The sequence below is a fragment of the Amphiura filiformis genome, unplaced genomic scaffold (genome assembly GCF_039555335.1).
Source record: "Amphiura filiformis unplaced genomic scaffold, Afil_fr2py scaffold_93, whole genome shotgun sequence".
NCBI classification, from domain to species: Eukaryota; Metazoa; Echinodermata; class Ophiuroidea; order Amphilepidida; family Amphiuridae; genus Amphiura; species Amphiura filiformis.
In genome coordinates, this window is record NW_027305557.1 from 265,349 (window position 1) to 272,715 (window position 7,367).

The window sequence follows — 7,367 nt, forward strand, 5'->3', positions numbered from 1 at the left end:
GGACTAAGAATAAAGAGATACGTATGAAAATACAAGTTGATATAACGTACGGCTTCAAGATTTTAAAGACATGATGCGCTGATAATGAAAGGTAAAGTTACGCTGTGAGACTCCGTAAAAATACCGAAAAATGGCACGTGGTATATGAAGTTCCGAGATAAATTAAGACTGACTTCTTGAATACAGTTGTAGAGCACTTGTTTGATAGATTGTAGGGAACAACAGTAGTTCCATGCATTTTCATACAAAATGCCCGACACATGTTTCGATCCTCTTGTAGAAACACACTATAGTAGTCTAGGAAATCTCTTTATGTGCTTGTATGCAATTGTTGAAGCATGCGCATATATGAGTATAAGTTCAATTCAATTCAATTCAAGAAACATTTATTTCACAACTTCAAAAATACATAGTATAAATGACAAATGCCATAATGTTCAAACCAATTACATACATGTACAAAGCAAAGTAGTGAATCCGATCACAAGCCCACTGATGACAGTCAAATGCGATCACATAAGAACAAACAACCTATTAATAGGCAAGAGAGGGGACAAGAGTGGGCCTGAGACAAGATTAAGAGGGGCATCAATAAAAAACCTAAAATAAAGTTGTGGGGCAACACGCGCACGCTGGGAGCAAGCTTCGTGAGTGCGGGTTGCCGCAAACAGTACAAACGAAAATACAAATACAAACAGGACAAGAAAAGACATTACAAAAAAAAAATAAGATGTGAACAGGAGTCAAAGAATAATTACTGGTACACTGGTAAAGTTGATTATCACCTCGGTATATTTACTAATTGGATCAGCTGAATCCATAAAAAGGCGGAGAGCAAGCGTTATTTTGAGTCAACGATCCTCAAAATGACCCCAGTAATGACCCATAGGGTTATACAGGGGTTAAAAATTAAACATGCCCCGATTTCACTATTAGAGACCTTGCGAAATGAAGTTACTTTTAACTTTAACTTTAACGTGTAGAGGATTATACAGGATTATGTATTCAAAACCAAGGTGGTTTTGAATACATAATCCTCTATAATCCTTTAGACGTTAAAGTTAAAGTAACTTCATTTCGCAAGGTCTCTATTAGCATTTATATCAAATTATCCGTCTGGTCGTAAGAATTATAGATATCTAAATTTTGTCTATGTACGACCTGTGGTTGCGGACTTATGTGCCAGAAAGGGCCGAAGATCCATTTTCAAGTTGACCTTCGACCCTTTTTGGCACATAACTCCGCAACCACATACAGGTCGTACACACACACAAATTGCAAGATTGTAAGATTTTACCCTCTTAATCACCTTTGACCCCGATTCTGTGTTCAATGTATGGGTATAGTCGATGCATACATGCCATACATGCAAGTGATGTCAGTGTGTTATGTAATATGTGGCAGAAGAAGCATTTTGAAGGTATTGGGTTATATACTGGAAATGCCCCCTTAATAACCATTGGCGGAGGGGAAGTAAAGATGGAAGGAAGGAAGAAGATGAAGAGAATTTTCTTTTTCTCGGCTGCGGTCTTGAACCCCCGACCCCGAGGGTGCTAGACACGCTCATAGCCATACCTTGCCACGGGGATTGCCTTGTAACTCTGTTTTCAACATGCACGTACACTGTACATCCACCACATACATGTATATATATATACAAACAACCAATTTAAATGCTGACAAAATATTTTACAAAAATGTTTGCCCAATTTGCAGTGCGTGCTTTTTATGATCTGTGTATAATAATGGCATAGTGGCAACGAGCTTATAAAGGTGCAAATTATTGTTTGATTGCAGGCATTTGTCGTAGGTCTGTTGTCGAGTAGAACTTTGTCGTGAAATCTCAAGATCCGAAGTCGGCAGGTTGTCGACAAAGCAATACATCAATAAATTTCATTTTTCGTCGTTCATTTACATCAAAATATTTCCGTCAACTATACGTAATCAAATCGGTAACTTACTACAATATGAAGTATTTTGATTCACCATACCATTGCCATCTTATGCTCAAGTATTACTTTATTTATTCTGTCAGTCGGACATCCGGGCTATCTCTAGTCTCGGGCCCAAACTGCATGTGGCTCACGGTTTGTTGTGAACAACAGAAACCGGCTGTGAAGGAGGCTACATAGCGATGTTGCTGGAGTGACCCTCAATTTCGGAAAAAAAACGACACTCGACCATTGAATTTAATTTTAAGTTTGTCAGTATATAAACGGTAAATCAAATAAGTTTCTTCCACTCTGAAGACTTAGAAACGGTTGTTTGATTCCACTGACTATTTGCGATCGAAATTTACATAACACCAATGACAGAAATCATCAACAAAAATCGAATGTTTTCACTCGACCGTGAGTCGCATCATCAACCGGAAGTGACGTGGCACGGACCGACAGAATATATCTCGCGGTGAATAATATTGATCTTAAAGGAGTGTTTCCTGATCCTGGCATCCTCTTTTTATGACATTTTTCAGTACATATCCACGAAAAAAGCCTATTCCCAAAATGTCAGTTGTTTCCGATTTTGCGTTTGCGAGTTATGCATGATTATGTGTATTACACTGCTCCATAGACAATGCGTTGTAATTTCATAAGATTGATAAAGGTTCTTTTTCAGATCCAATAAAATGATACAACTCACTCAGAAATATTTCAATTCCTATCAGGAATCTTGTTCACTCTGGTACTGGTGTTTCTAGATGTTTTTAGCATCGGCAACACTTCTGTCTGGTTTTGATGATGTCACCAATCTTTCTTGTTGCCGTGTATTTATGACCTGGTCATAAATTTTGTCCAGTCGGTAGGCCCCCTCGTCTTTATTCATAGTGTCTTTTCCTCTACTCCTGATCCAGATTGCTTCCTTTAGCCAGCTTGTAGTTTTGTCGGATTCTTGATCAATAACCTGAGCCTCCTCCCACCCAATTACGTGGTTTTGGTTGGCAACATGTTCGGCAATGGCAGATTTGTGAATTTCTGAAGCGGATGCTTTTCGTTGTGACCGGGTGAAGCTTTTGGCGCTTACTTTTTCGCTTTCTGACTTGTGTTCTGTTAATCTTGTCTCAAGCAAGCGGCCTGTTTCCCCGATGTAAGTTTTGGGGCAGTTCTGACAGGGTATCTCGTAGATCACTTCTGCTGATTGTAATGGGTCGCGCTTGTCTTTCGGGTGAACTAACATGTTTTGTATCGTGCGGTGGGGTTTCATACTGGTGGAAAAGCCATGTTTTTTAAAAACTCTGAAACCCTCTCGGAGAGTCCTCCACATATGGGACGACCACAAGACCTTTACTCCTCTCCTTGCTGTCTTTGGGGGGCTTTTTCTTGGGTTTCGGATGCTCTTTGTCCGCTTTAACTTTGTTAATGGACCACTCAGGGTAACCGCATCTAGCGAGGGCTTGTTTTATGTGCGACTCCTCATTTTTCCGGTCTTCCGTCTCAGTCACAATGGTGTCCTTTCTATCAAGCAGAGTTCTTACAACGCCTAGCTTCTGATGTAGTGGGTGGTGAGAATTGAATTGCAAGTATTGATCGGTATGAGTTGGTTTGCGATAAATACAAAGTTTCGTGGTACCGTCAGGCTTCTTGATGATTAACGTGTCTAAGAAAGGCAAGCTACTGTTGGACTCTTCCTCATAAGTAAACTTGATGCTACCCGTCGGGTCAACTTGGTTGAGATGTTGCGCAAGTTCTCTGCCTCGCCACGCTTAATGACCTCTAGCACATCGTCGATGCTTCTCTTCCAAAGGGACGGTTTGCAGTTGAGCGGGGCTGTGGTAATCGCTTCTTCCTCAAGCCACTCCATGAAAAGGTCTACTGCTATCGGGCTGAGTGGACTACCCATCGCCATGCCTTTCTTCTGTTTGTATTCCTTTCGACGTGAAGTACGTTGTGGTCAAAATGAAGTTCACCAACTCCATGAGATCATTGACGGTAAGCAATGTCCTTTGGCCGAGGTTAGGATCTTGTTCTAGCTTGCGGCGGATTATATCTAACGTCAACTCAATGGGGGTATTGGTGAATAACGACACCACGTCGTGTGAAATGAGGCACTCATCCTCTCTGATGGTTATTTCACCTAAGTCCTCAGCCAACTGTTTAGAGTTGAGCACGTGGTGGCTGGTTGTACCAACAATTGGACTTCAGATGTCAGCCAGCGAGCGGGATACATTATATCCAATGGAGCCTGTGTAATCTACTATGGGACGGAGAGGCGTGTCCTTCTTATGGATTTTTGGACTACCATAGATGCGGGGACAATCTCAGCCGTGGATACAAGAACTTTTTATCCTCAGGTCTTATTTTGCCTTCTTTTTCAAGTCTACCGAGCATATTCACCAATTGATTTTGTACTTTGGCGTAGGGTCTTTATCGAGTTTGACATAAGTGCTGGTATCATTTAGCATGTCAGATAATTTTGCCTCATACTCATCGGTATCCATGATAACAGTAGCACGGCCTTTGTCTGCACCTAAGATCTTAACTGTCACAACGAAAAGCATCCGCTTCAGAAATTCACAAATCTGCCATTGCCTAACATGTTGCCAACCAAAACCACGTAATTGGGTGGGAGGAGGCTCAGGTTATTGATCAAGAATTCGACAAAACTACACGCTGGCTAAAGGAAGCAATCTGGATCAGGAGTAGAGGAAAAGACACTATGAATAAAGACAAGGGGGCCTACCGACTGGACAAAATTTATGACCAGGTCATAAATACTGGCAACAAGAAAGTTTGGTGACGCATCAAAACCAGACAGAAGTGTTGCCGGTGCTAAAAACATCTAGAAACACCAGTACCAGAGTGAACAAGATTCCTGATAGGAATTGAAATATTTCTGAGTGAGTTGTATCATTTTATTGGATCTGAAAAAGAACCTTTATCAATCTTATGAACTATGAACGATCCTGATGAATCTGTTTCAAGCGTTGTAATTTCGTTCTGGTGCACCAGAACGAAATTCAAATTTCACGATATCTTTGCAAAACAAATTAATCTGCAAGAAATATTTTGTACATAAACATTATGTAGCCAGAGGTTTCCAGTGATATAAAAATCTCAACTTTTTTGAGAAAAGTGGGGGATGAGGCTGTGGATCACGAAATGCCCCTTTAAGCTTATTTCTAATATTTTAAATGACTAGTCCTTGTCGACAATTAGTCCATTCTTGTTGACAATTTGTCAACAATATTGTCGACGACAGCTTTGTCGACAACAGCCCGCATTGTCGACAGATATGAGATACGCTAGTTTTTGTCTTCATGCATGACAACCTTGTAGGGTGGGTTTATAATAACGTTACGAATTAGACTACATTTCTATACTTTGCATATGAGATGAGCATTATAATTATATTTTCATAAATAAAACGAAACACACAATTTCACCAAAATGCCATGCAAATATCTAGGCACTGACCTAACGAGGTGAACTACTTACCACCGTTAGTACTTCATCAATGTTAGGCCTCCTTTTCCAATCGGCTTCCCAGCATCGCTTAATCAAGTCCTTGCTTGGTTTGGGGCAGTACGTCTCTTGTAGTTGGCTGTCGTATATTCTTGCTGGTAGCTGAGGTGATTTCTTCAACTGGATACTTTCCTGTCCTCAGTTCCCACAGCACATACAGGGGACAATTATACTCCTTTTGTGAGTTTCTGGGACCATGCATCCAGCGACTTGACGTGGTCTCAGTGGTATTGCTAATGGTTTGGTCAAGGAATTTAGCAATTCCAAAATCACATAATTTCAAGTTATTCTCTTTATTTATCATGTAATTTGGCGATTTCACGTCTTTATTTGTTATACCGTTTTGGCGAAGATATTCTAAGGGTCTCGCAGCCTGCTCTGCCCGGTCATAAAACTGGTCACCTGTTAATCTTTAGAGATGTGATCTAAGAGAGCCTTTATCTCATAGATAAAATCCATTATTTTGTTCATCAATTCAGTACTTCAATGAGCCTCACTACATTGGGATGATTAAGACCAGACATAATATCCAGCTATTTCTATAGGACCTAGTGTTGGACTTACCCATGCATGTCATCTGGTAAACTGAACTGAAGCCCCCTTCTCCTATTTGCTTCACAAAGTTCAAGTCACTTTTCTTGCTGCGGTTTATAGGAGTAGCCAATTTTAGTTAAAAGTTGGTGACGTTAAAACTGTTCTGCTTAAGTTAATTTAAACATGGCATACAGGGCAACACCTCCAAGTGGAAAAAATGATTGTTCAAAATCACACTTATGTACCTTCCCCCCCCCCCACACACACCCCCACACAGTGTGGGGGTGTACACGCTCGTGATTTGATGTTCTTAAAGGTACACTGTTCTAGTGGTCTTAAGTAGTCGACATCACAATTTGAGCAGTGGGCTAAGCAGCGTGGGATAAGCACAAATCCACAATCGTTTACCGTTAATATAATAAACCTAAAAGTTGGTATCTATATAGGCCTTATACCAATAAGGAGGCCGACATTCTCTCTCTTTCTTGTATCGAACAAAGTGGTCTACAAAGGAGGTTTTAGCTGTCGATGTACACTTCTTTTAAAGTCGTGTTTACACAGTCGGATGTACGTGAATTATTAACGGTACTAAGTGACTTATATCCGGCAATAGTGACTTATTACCGGTAATAAGTGACGTAAGTCCGACTGTGTGAATACGACTTTATCACCCACCTGACTAAAGGCGCTTCATTAAAATAAATTGAAATGCTCTTGCTGATCGATTACACATTAGAAGCTTTGTTCATACATGTAGCTATTACCAGTAATATTTCATCTAGGCTTAATATGTCCGATGCACTAACAAAATTTCCGCTAATCCCTCAGCGTGTCAATTAGTCGACAATACTTGCGAAAATTTACGTGAAACGTGATACGGGAACGCCAACGGCATCTACATTAGTCGAAAATCGGTTAGTATGCCCTCTAGAGAGTGAAGGCGATTACGTTGCAGTTGGTAGAAAAAAATAATGTTCCAAAATGACAAAAAAAAACCCGCTCCCATAACCCTCCTGGGTCGTAGGGGCACTGCATGATAGACCGCTCCACCACCATCCTACATCTGTCTCGGTTGTGTGCCAGGGTTTGCATCTGTGAGAAGTTCATCCCAGTCCATTCTCTGCCGGCCTCTTCTCCTCTTTCCCTGCACTGTTCCCTGCATGGTCGTCTTGGATAGGCCACTGGATCTTGTTACATGGCCATACCACTTCAACTTCCTTTTCTTAACAGTGGACAGCAGGTCCTCATAATTTCTCATGTGCTGTAATACTCTTGCACACTTCCTCGTTGGTGATGTGGTCAGTATATGATATGCCGAAGAGCCTTCGTAGACATCTCATTTCTACAGCTTGGATCTTTTTCTGTAGTTCT